General features: G+C 32.5%; 1 non-coding gene across 1 annotated transcript; it reads right to left on the bottom strand.

The window, feature by feature from the left end:
* Positions 1 to 11904: 11904 nt before the first annotated feature.
* On the bottom strand, positions 11905 to 12011 carry LOC111719120. Its single transcript, XR_002769402.1, has one exon. It is a non-coding gene; the product is annotated as a U6 spliceosomal RNA (small nuclear RNA).
* Positions 12012 to 12812: the final 801 nt, after the last annotated feature.

Raw genomic sequence — 12812 nt, 5'->3', positions numbered from 1 at the left:
ATTTGGAACTATGTAGAAAGAACTATAAAACTATGCATACTCTTTTATCTAGTAGTGTCTTTACTGGGTCTGTACCATTTCAAAGAGATCACTTTTAAAAGAGGATAAAGGACCCACATTTATAAAAATATTTGGAATGGCCCTTTTGTAGTTGCAAGGAACTTGAAATTAAATGAATGCCCCTCAGTTGGGGAATGGCTAAATAAATTATGGTATATGAATATAATGTGATATTGTTGAGGTCTAGATTTGGGGTACCTAAATGAAATTAGGATTTAGTTGAGGTCTAGTGGCAGGTTTGGGGTACAGGAAGTCAAGCAAAGCTCCTCGGCAACCCCCTTGGATTTGGCTCAAGGATACGGCGGTAAATGAGGTCTAGTAGTAGCATGAGTCCCCAATAAAAGTATTTATTAGCCCGAGAGCTAGATTGATAAAATAGGTTTATTATTGAGTTTAGAAGTAGGAGAAACGTGAAGGTAGAGATAAGGAGGGCACTGGACAGAGAGTACAGTGGACAGAGGGTCCTTACATGACTAGTCTGTTTGGAATCTCTGCAAAGAGGGGTTCCCAGCGTGGCCCTTTTATAATAGGAGACTTAGCTTGAAGGGCTTTTGGGTGTAGCCCCAAAGTTGGCTCAGATCCGGATGGGGCTGGGACAGGTCTGGATCTTCTATTGGAATTCAAAGGGACCAGGATTTGTGAGTCAAAGGCAATTACATTCACTAGAGGGGTTTGGGAATCAAAGAAAGGAATCTTTCCCACATCAATATTATTATTCTATAAGAAATGATGAGCCGGCTGACTTCATAAAGGTGTGGAGAGATTTACATAAACTGATGCTAAGTGAAGTGAGAGGAACCAAGAGAACATTGTACACAGTGTACACAAGATTCTGTGATTATTAACTGTGATGGACTTGACTTTTTTCAACAATGAGGTGATTCAAGGCAATTCCAATAGACTTGTGATGGAAAGAGTCTTCTGCATCCAGACAGAGAACTGTGGTGGCTGAATGTGGATCAAAGCATGATATTTTCACCACTGTTGTTTGTTCTGTCGTGTTTTTTTTTTTTTTTCTTTTTAAACTGATATTTTTGCGCAGTATGATGAATATGGAAATATCCATTCAATTTAGAAGAATTTCACATGTTTAACCTGTGAAGATTGCGCATTTTTAAATCAGCAGGAGTCAGGAATTCAGTTAGGGGAAAATCGTCAGTCTTTATTCTCAGTGAAGAAAGATCGGAGGTGGAAGAGAATCGGCGATAGCAATGTGTGCAGCTGAGTCAAGAAGCTAGCTAGACCAGCAGTCACACAACCAGCAGCTAGGAGAATCAAACCCAGGCCCAATCTCTCCAAGCTTCTCTTCCTGTCTCTCTCTGCCTCTGCCCACCAAAATCGTCATTTCCTATACAACACATCAGGACTTGCACGGAGAGTGGGCAGGGACTATTCTTTATCCAATCATGTATAATAATAGAGTATAGCCCAATTAATATTTAGCCTCACGTACTTGGGACCTCAGTGCATCAACTCAAACCTCAGCCCATTACATTAACCTATTGCTTGTTTAAGCAATTTCACATGTTTAACCCTATTGGAGAGGGGGGAGAAGAGGGAAAAAAAATTGGAACACAACTATCTTTGCATGTATTTGGAAAAATAAAATGCTATTTAAAAAAAGAAAGAAAGAAATAGCCTGCTAGCTAGTAATTTCCTTTGGCAGAAAAGCAGAGTCCATGTAGAAGTGTTATGTGAAAAATGGAGGCTACTATAATAGATTGGCAAAAAAGTTTGATTAGAAACAACTAAATATGGAATCATTAAGAATCTGTCTTTCTAACTCTGAGATACCACTACACACTTGTCAGATTGGCTAGAATGACAGGGAAAGATAATGCAGAATGTTGGAGGGAATGTGGGAAAACTGGGACACTGATGCATTGTTGGTGGAGTGGTGAATATATCCAACCATTCTGGAGAGCAATTTGGAACTATGTTCAAAAAATTATCAAACTGTGCATACCCTTTGACCTAGCAGTGTTACTACTGGGATTATATCTCAGATTTTTTTTCTTTTTTTGTTTTTTATTTAATAACCTTTTATTTACAGGTTATATGCATGGGTAACTTTACAGCATTAACAATTGCCAAACCTCTTGTTCCAATTTTTCACCTCTTACCCCCCACCCCCTCCCCCAGATGGCAGGATGACCAGTAGATGTTAAATATATTAAAATATAAATTAGATACAAAATAAGTATACATGACCAAACCGTTATTTTGCTGTACAAAAAGAATCAGATGCTGAGATATTGTACAATTAGCTTGTGAAGGAAATCAAAAATGCAGGTGGGCATAAATATAGGGATTGGGAATTCAATGTAATGGTTTTTAGTCATCTCCCAGAGTTCCTTCTCTGGGCATAGCTGGTTCAGTTCATTACTGCTCCATTGGAAATGATTTTGTTGATCTCATTGCTGAGGATGGCCAGGTCCATCAGAACTGGTCATCATATAGTATTGTTGTTGAAGTATATAATGATCTCCTGGTCCTGCTCATTCACTCAGCATCAGTTCATGTAAGTCTCTCCAGGCTCAAAGAGATTTTAAAGAAGGAAAGGGACCTATAAGTGCAAGAATGTTTGTGGCAGGTCTCTTTGTAATGGCCAGAAACTGGAAACTGAGTGAATGCCCATCAATTGGAGAATGGTTGAGTAAATTGTGGTATATGAATATTATGAAATATTATTGTTCAGTAAGAAATGACCAACAGGATAATTTCAGAAAGGCCTGGAGAGACTTACGTGAACTGATGGGGAGTGAAATGAGCAGGACCAGAAGATCATTATATACTTCAACAACAGTACTATATGATAATTCTGTTGGACTTGGCTCTCTTTAACAATGAGATAAACCAAATCAGTTCCAATAGAGCAGTAATGAATTGAACCAGCTACATCCAGGGAAAGAACTCTAGAAGATGACTATGAATCACTACATAGAATTTCCAATCCCTCTATTTTTGATTTCCTTCACAGGCTAATAGTACACTATTTCAAAGTCCAACTCTTTTTGTACAGCAAAATAGCTGTTTGGACATGTATACATATATTGTATTTAACTTATACTTTAACATATTTAACATGTATTGGTCAACCTGCCATCTCGGGGAAGGGGTAGGAGGAAGGAGGGAAAAATTTGGGACAAAAGGATTTGCAACTGTCAATGCTGAAAAATCACCTATGCATATATCTTGTAAATAAAAAGCTATAATAATAATAAAAAAAGAATATGTCTTTCATTCTAGAGACAATATTTACTGAAGGATTTTGAGCAGAGAAAAGATATAGACAGATCTAAGACTTAGAACATCTATTTTAGAAATTTAGCCACAAAAACTTTTCCCTTCACTCTACTTTTCTACATATATCCTACATATTTTTTTGCTTTCATAGTTAGCTTCTAACAATGTTTTCTGTAATGTTTGGATTTATGTTTTATTCTTTCACCTCTCAGCTCTTTGAAATCGGATTCATGTTCCTACCACTCAAGAAGTACTATTAATTCAAAAATCACCTGTGATTTCTTTTACAATTAATCCAATAACATTTTTTTCAGTGCTTATCCTTCTTGACCTCTCTCAGCTTTGACTTTGTTGACCACTATCCACTTCTGGTTTTCTCCTTGAATTTTCATGATACTATTCTGTCATATTCTTTCCTTATTTATTGGACTCATCTCATTAGTTTCCTTTGTAGAATCATTATAAATGCTCTATCTCCTATGTAATGATATATCCTCTGTCCTGAACCATTTCCTCTTTTATACTGTATAGTCTTTTCTGATTACCTCAGAGGGTTCCATAATTTTTACTTCTATATTTCTGAAAATAGCTCCCAACTTTTTCTATCTTGAGTTCCAGTCCTATATCTCCTATATACATATACATGCTATATACATGCCATAGGCATTTAAAGCTCAACATGTCAAAAATGGAAGTCCTTACTTCTCCCTCCCTACCCCTGAACCTACCTCTCTTGATTTCCATATTTCTGGAAAGAGAATTACCATTTTTAACAACCATGTAAGTTAGGTGATATCCTTTATTATTTTCTCTTATCTACTATTCATATTCAAGAGGTTGTTAAATCTTGCTTATTGTTCTTCCTAAACATATTTGTAAAGATCTTCTTTATTTATGTCAAAACATCCTAGTTTAGAACCTCATCATCTCTTACCTGTTATATATATATATATATATATATATGTATATATATATATATATATATATATACATATATATATATATTTTTTTGTAGTAACCAGTCATTAATCCAGAATCATGCAGTTGCCAAACTGATATTCGTGAAATTCAAGTATGATTGTATTGTTCCCCTAGCCACTAAATTCTAGGATAGGATAAAAACTCCTCAGTTCCATTCCTTAATTGACATCACACCTAATTTCCCCTTCTCCCTTTCCCCTCTTATTTTCTCATCAAGTAAAGTGTAATTATTTATCCAACTCTGTATTAGTATATTCTTCATTACTTTGAACAATTCAGATGAAAGTGAATTTCAAATGTCAGTTCTTATTCTTATCCTATTCTTGTTTTTATAGAAATATATTTGCACATTTTGATTATTTGATTTTTTTCTGTATTTCATTCCTCTCACCCCCAGTCTATTTCTCTATCCCTCTTTTTCTCTTTTTAAGGTTATCTAGGTTTAATGAAATCATTCTCAGGTTTTGTCTAAATAGACTTTGTCTAGGACTCTTGGTGATTATAACGTTCAGAGACAGAGAGAGGTATCATTTTGAGAAGCTCACAGTCCAGTGGAAAAGACAACTTGCAAACAAAAGGTACTAACAAGTTTTGTACGGGGGAGGGAGGGGGTAAAGAAATAACCAATAGAGAAAAGGTATTAGAATTAAGGGGAAACAGGAAAGTCTTCCTGAAGGGGATTAGATTTTTATATGTCAGGATGAAGAAAGCTAAAGAAACTAGAAGGTAGAGATGAAGGAGAGCATTCCTAACACAGGAGATTATAAGAGAAAATCCCTTTTCTTTTAGAAAGGACTAACTTGTTCAAGGATCAGCAAGGGAGCTAGTGTCATTGGATAAGATCCTAAGAGGGGAAATGTGTCAGATATAATAAGACTGGAAAGTTAAAGTTATGAATGCACAACACAATTTTATGTTGGATCCCAGAGATCACAGGGAGCCTCTAAAGTTTATTGGGTGGGAGGGATGTATCATGGTCAGTTCTATGCTTTAGGGAAATCATTTTGGTGATTGGGTAGATGATGAAATGAAGTGGTAGCAAGTTTAAATATCTTTATTTACTTAGAGAAGACAATCTTTTAGAATTGAAAGAAATAGACTGAAAGATAATGATTGGTTATCAGGGAAATAAAAATTGTGTGCTCTATTGTATCTTTTCTTATTTCCCTTCACTTCTTTATATAAAAAGGATAAAATTAACTGAGAAAAACTGTAACCTTAAAAATTTTCCTGAATAGACTTATACCAGAAATATCTTGATAACTGATAATTGGATGAATGTGCTATGATATTTTTTTATTTATTTATGTATTTTTAGGAATGCTTCATGCACAGAACAAATTATATTATTCAACCAAATTTTAAAACAGCAGGATGAAATTATCAAATGTACTTATACTGCATTCACTGCTATAAATAAACAATAGATTTATATAAACATCATGATAATGAAAAGTTATAAAATGTACTTAATTGTTCTCTATGTCACATGCAGAGAATTAATCTCTAGGGGCCTGTTTTCCATCTTTCTTATGATTGTGGAGGTTCACTACATAGTACCTATTGAAACAAATAAGAAACTAAATATGCATTGAGAGATTGTCTTTTCTGAAATTGCCAAGTGAATTTCAGAAAAAGTATCTATTTTCATATTTTAGAATAGTATCATATTGATCTGAATCCAGTCATCAACATTCTAAACTTTTGTTTTCTATTACTTCAAACCAGAAAATTAAATGTGTAAACAACTAAAAAAATGTCATAAATCAAATTGTATGGTTTTTACATCTAATATGGCCTAAGTTTTGAGCAAAGCTGATATAATATCTTTAAATAGCTTCTCTACTATAAAAAGAAAAAAAAGGCAGAAAAAATCAATTTTCACTCCACTGAACAGTGATTTTAGCTCTATTTATATTACCTATAAATTTAGGATCTCCTAAAGTTTTGGATGACTAAAAATGGATTAAAATATGTTAGAAGTACATAGACATTTTACCAAGGGAAAACACATTTCATAGAGAAATTACCAAATGTGAGTGACTGGCTTACATAGATTGCTTAGGTTTGAAGAACCATGACTGAAAACCAGGGTAGTGAAAAAATGTGTTATATGTGACTGTTTCTGTAAAATTGACATGTTTACAGAGCATTTCATATGATGTATAACCTCATCTAATCTATATAAAAATGGAGCTACCATATGGAGCTGCTAGATGTTAATAATATAGAATTACTATATCCTAAAAATTCTTATGTCACAATGTACCAACTGGAAGAAACTGCTTTAAGGTGGGAGGCTTTGTCTCTACCCAATCAAAATAAATAGCTAGCTCGGAAACTAAATAATTCATATCACTTGTTTAAAATAATTTGTGTAGATAAAATGTTGGATTGACATCATCTTTTTTTTTCTTTTTTCTTTCCAATATTTAAATTATGGTCGTCTTCTTTTCTTGATATCATGTGAGATTGAAACTTTTTTTTTTTTTTTTTTGCGTTCACAGCATAGTTCTCACGGGCTCTTAGCCTATGCTATTTTTTGTTAATCAGCCCTTTTAGAGGATGTTTGACCTTTTGAATGATTCTCTATACTTTGCAAAAAGGACAGATGAAACCTGATCAGAAGAAATCCAAAAGTCAGCTAAGTAGAAGAATTAGTTTCTCTCCAGAACAATCTACAATAGCCTCTTAGATGCCATTTCCACAATCATTCTGTCACTATGAATAAAGAAGAGCTTGGCAATAAGCCTCCATTGCCTCTATCCAATAATATTTCTGCCAGACTCAGCAGGATAAAAGGAATTAGTTCAGAAGTAAATTGTCTTGATTGGGGAATATCCTATCTATAAAAATGTCATTGCTTTGGATTCTTGCAACAAGACAGGTCACCATTTTTTAGCAGTATAAATGGTCAACTACATCATGTCTGGAGGTACCTTATGCAAAGTATTGTCAAACATCTAGTTCTCCATTTAATCAGTGATCAGTGATGTCATGAACAGTGTAATCTAAAAGCTTTTTAATTATTATTAGAGAAAAAAGTAACTTCATCTCTGACCTGCTTACCCTTGGTAGTACTTTATATTTCACTTCTCCCAAGAGGCTTCAGACAATCTTCAAGCCACTCAACTGCTACAGGTCCATATGCAACACATTCCTCAGGAAGGATTAGGCCAAATGGGATTTATATTATAAGCCTTATAAATTTCACAGAAGACTCAGAAAAATCCTATTGTTAATACCTGCTGCAGTAGTGAATATATAAATGCATTAAGGACCAAAAACAAAAAGATTATTTAAAAATATAACATGTCACAGGTAGATTGATGCAAACCAGGAGAGTCACTCTTGTGTATCTTTGTGTAACCAAAAGTTAAGAAAAAAAATAAAATAAACTCTAAAGAAAATAAAGATGAGATGAATCAATCAATCAGCCAAGTGCTTGTTATATTCTAGGCATGGTCTTAAGAATGAGGGACACTGAGAAACAATTGAAACAATTCCAGCCTTCAAAGAGCATCTATTTTAATGAAGGAGATGAAATGCACAGATACAGTTCTTATAAGATATTATTAAGATATAAACAAATTAAATTTGTTTAAATTTCTTTCTGTTTGGAAAGCTCAAACAATTATATTTCCCTTTTTTGTTCTCAATTTCTACTCATTACTTCCATTTCTGACTTCTGGGATTAGATAGAATCATTCTAATGAGATCATCTCTAAAGTCCTTTTCAGTTCTAAAATGTATGCCTGTAGTCAATTTTTGTTCATAGAAACTGTACTCTATATTTCAGGCCCAGTTTTAGAAATTGTGTTAGGGAAAGATAACAATCATATATTTTTTTCACTCTTTCAATCTACCAAAAGACTTGTAGAGATGATTTGTTCACTGGGGGATGAGTTTTGCCTGCAGCATTCTGGAGTGCTCTAAATAGTCTGGTGATATTCTCATCTGTGCTTATGAAAAGGAATTGTCAGTTTCTTAAGAGAAAGAAAAACCTTATACATTGCATCCACTTCAGGGAAGATCAGAGAGCCTGGCAACAGACAAAATTCATATTTAAGGGAAGAATGTGAGCGGGTAGTTGGATTCAATTACTGCAGTTCCATGGTGGGAGAGAACTATGCTTACTTCTTTATGGACTTAAGGAAGATACTAATATTTCAGTTAAGATAGCAATGGAATCATAAAAAAAACAAAAAAAAAACAAATGTGGTATGCACATGTTATTTTGGCAATGGAAGATGAAAATTTAAAGTAACAGAGGATACTAGACTGATGAATTTGTCAAGAAAGAACAAGATGAGAAATGCTGATTTTATCCAACTTTCTAATACCTTTAGTTAGGGTGTTTAGAGTTCATTGAAAATGTAGTACTGGGTTATACTATTAACATTTTAAAAATCTGATGAGTGGCATTATTATACCATAGATCCCAAATAAACCAAAGAAAGATGAAATGGACTTAAATGTAGGAAAATATTTCTAAAAGGAAAGAACTGAATATTAAGGAATATACTCATTGACTGGGAAATGGCTAAACAAAATATATAATAATGAGATATCATTGTTTTGTGAGAAAAAACAAAAAACAAAACAAGCAAAAAACAAACACACACACAAAAAAACCACCCAACACCAAACCTATTTTCAAAATAACCTAGAAAGAATTGTATGAAGTGATACAGCATACATATAGTAGAATAGCATATTGTTCTGTACTATATATACAAAAAGGTATGATAATGCTTCCCATGAGATTTTAATAGTCATACTAATTCTTATCAATGTGATAATTGAAATAGTTCTAGAAAGCTGATGATGAAGCATATTGCCCACTTCCTCAAAAGAGAGCTTTTGGATACAATCCAAATTGGATACATTTTCAAACATAATTAGTGTGGGAATTTTGTTGGTTTGTCTATTCATTTTTATTACAAAGATTTTCTTTTTTTATATATATATTTTTAATTGAAGGGGTAGTAACAAAGGGAGCTAAAAATAGCTTTCACTTCCACAAAAAAATGAATAAGGGATCACAAAAATTTATAACACAAAAGAGAACAAAAGGAAGATTAAATGGAATAATAAACAGGACAGATTTGATAGCAACCTATTGAATTTATTATAAACCTAAATAGAAAAGTAAGCTGTCTGTAATAGACACTCCCAAATTCATGCCTAAACCTCCTTTTCTATTTACTTTGTATATAGAAGTGTTCATTCCAGTTATCTATTAAGTCTATTTTTTGAAAAAATTACCATAACGGGCAGCAATAGAACAAATGGTATGATACTAGAGAACCATAGTCCTAAGATAATTAGATTACATATCCACCTTAATTGAAAATAACTGAATAAGAAATATAAACTGTTAAAATTTACTAAAGGATTTTCAAACACACACACACATATAATATATATATATATATATATATATATATATATATATATAAATTTTAGTAAGTTGATGGGCCTCAAACACTTGGCACTTACTGGTTGTACTAGCTGTGTGATCCTAGGCAAGTCCATTACCTTGCCCTCCTCTCCAATAAAAAAAAAAGGAATTTTAAAAATCTTTGCTTGTATCTACTTATTTTTAGACTTTTTTTTTCAAAAGCACTTAATCACTTTTTTGGAAATTACATGTAAAGATAATTTTCTTTTCTTTTTTTCTTTTTTTAAATAACTTTTTATTGACAGAACCCATGCCAGGGTAATTTTTTACAACATTATCCCTTGCACTTACTTCTGTTCCGATTTTTCCTCTCCCTGCCTCCACCTCCTCCCCCAGATGGCAAGCAGTTCTATACATGTTAAAGAGGTTACAGTATATCTTAGATACAATATATGTGTGCAGAACTGAACAGTTCTCTTGTTGCTCAGGGAGAATCAGATTCAGAAGGTACAAATAACCCAGGAGGAAATGTAAAGATAATTTTCAGCATTAATTTTTGTAAGATTTACTTCCAAATTTTTCTCCCTCCCTCTTTGCCCTTCCCCCTTCCCAAAACAGCAAGCAATAGATTATACTTATGCAATTATGTTAACATATTTCCACTTTAGTCATGTTGTGAAAAAAATGAGAGAAAAAAAAGAAAAGTAAAAATTGTATACATTTATCTGCTTTCAGACTTCATAGGTCTTTCTCTAAATATGAATAGCCTTTTCCATCTTGACCCTTTTGGAAATATCTTGGATCATTGTATTGTTGATGACTGTTAACTATCATAGTTACTCATTGAACAATGTTTCTGTTATCGTGTATAATGTTTTCCTAGTTCTACTCACTTTACTCAGCCTCAGTTCATTTAAGTTGTTCCAGAAATTTTCTAAATTCTTTTTAATTATTTCTTATAGAACAGTAATATTCTGTTATATTCATCTACCACAATTTGTTCAGCCAGTCCCCAGTAGATGGGCATAATTTCAAACTATTTGCCACTACAAAAAGATCTGCTATAAATATTTTTTGTTCATGTAGATAATTTTCAGTTTTCTATGTTATCTTTGGGATGCAGATCCAGTGGTGATATTCCTCAGTCAAAGAGCGTACATAGTTTATAGACCTATGGATATATTTTAAATCTTTTTCTCCTGAATGGTTAGATCAATTCATAATTCCATCAACAATGCATTAGTATTCCAATTTTCCAACATTTATTTTCCTTTTCTGTCATATTAGCCAATCTGATGGGTGTGAAGTGATATTTTAGAATTGTTTAATTGGTATTTCTTTATTAATAGTGATTAATAGTAACTAATACTAGTTTTTTCATGTAATTGTAGACAACTTTAATTTCTTTACCTGAAAACTGCATGATAATATCCTTTGACTATTTATCAATTAGGGAATGACTTGTAAGCTATTCAATTTAAATCAGTTCTCTATATATTTGAAAAATGAAGTCTTTCTCAGAAACATTAGTAAATATTTTCTTCCAATTTCTGCTTTCCTTCTAATCTTAGTTGGGACTGATTTTATTTGTGCAGTCTTTTTAATTTAATGAATAAAAATTATCCATTTTGCCTGTGATATTTTCTCTATCCCTTATTTTGTCATAAATGCTTTACTTCTCTATAGATCTGACAGATAATTATCCTTGCTCTCCCAATTTGCTTAAAATATCATCCTTTATATTTAAGTCATATACCCATTTCAAATTTATGGAAGTACAGGACAGGAGATTTTGGTCTATGTCTAGTTTATGCCAAACTATTTCCTAATTTTCATAGCAATTTTCATTAAATAGTTAATTCTTATCCAAGAAGCTAGAGTCTTTATCAAATAGTTTATCAAACAGATTACTATAGTCTTTATACTACTGTGTTTTGTGTATTAATTTTGATTATTGCCTCTTTCTAATATAGTTTTAGATTTGTTATGATCAGGCCATACTTTGTTTTTCTGTTTTCATTAATTGGCCTGATATTATTGAGTTTTTGTTCTTTCAGATTAATTTTGTTATTATTTTTATAACTCTATTTTTGGTAGCTTGATTGTATGGCACTGAGTAAGTAAATTAATTTAGGTGGAATTATCATTTTTCTTATAGTAGCTTGGCTTACCCATGAGCAATTGATATGTTTTCTAATTATTTAGATCTGACTTTATTTGTGTGATGCTTCATGAATTTGTATGTCATCCTTGTACAGGCTCCATGTTAAGCTTTTTTAAATCTTTCCAATTTTAAAATATGTGTTGCCAAAATAAGCACTCTTTATCTTCTTATGGTAGCAGGCTTTTCCAAACTGCAAAAACTCCTTACACCATCCTGAGTAAGAAAGGAAGCACTAATTGGTTATCAGGAGCTAAAGACAATATCTTTTAAAATTATTTCCACTGAAAATTCCTCTATCATTTGGTGACTGGCTCTGAATAAGACAAAACTCTTCTGGTGCTTGGAATCGACATCATTTCTAAAGAAAATTTCATGAAATGCACATACACACACACTTGTAGATACATGTATAGATTTTTGACACCTTTTAGTGGCATAAGTTTGCGTGTCAATGTGCAATAGTGATGGAAGAAAAACAGATGAATAAGACACATTCTGGGCCATTCCTAGCTTTAAAGTTATCCATGAATTGTCTGTTAGGAAATGTATGAAGTATAAAATGTAATTTTGGTTCAAATTTCAAGGAACTATCACTTAGAATTGTTATATCTAGCAGAATGATTAATCTGAAAATGACTCACTCATTTGTAAATTTTAAAAAAAGATAATTCTCTATAGAAACTCTAAAATAACCAGATATGTAAACCAAAGAAAATGGATCCAATATTACAGAAATAATTAGTATTCTGGTCTCAGTTGAACTAGTTCATATTTAAAATCACTTTCACTTATATAATTCTGTGATTCCAACATATAATACATACTGTTCTTGGCACACTGCAAGGACTTAATACTTATTGACTATTTGATTGCCTGATTTCATGGTATATGAAATAGAAATGAATATAAATTTATAGTCTGTTAATGTGTAAAATGTAAAACATGATAGCCAAGAAG

This window comes from Sarcophilus harrisii, chromosome 1, assembly GCF_902635505.1.
Source record: "Sarcophilus harrisii chromosome 1, mSarHar1.11, whole genome shotgun sequence".
In the NCBI taxonomy this organism is placed as follows: Eukaryota; Metazoa; Chordata; class Mammalia; order Dasyuromorphia; family Dasyuridae; genus Sarcophilus; species Sarcophilus harrisii.
Note: the sequence above shows the minus strand (reverse complement) of the source record. Positions and strands in the feature narration are given on the sequence as shown.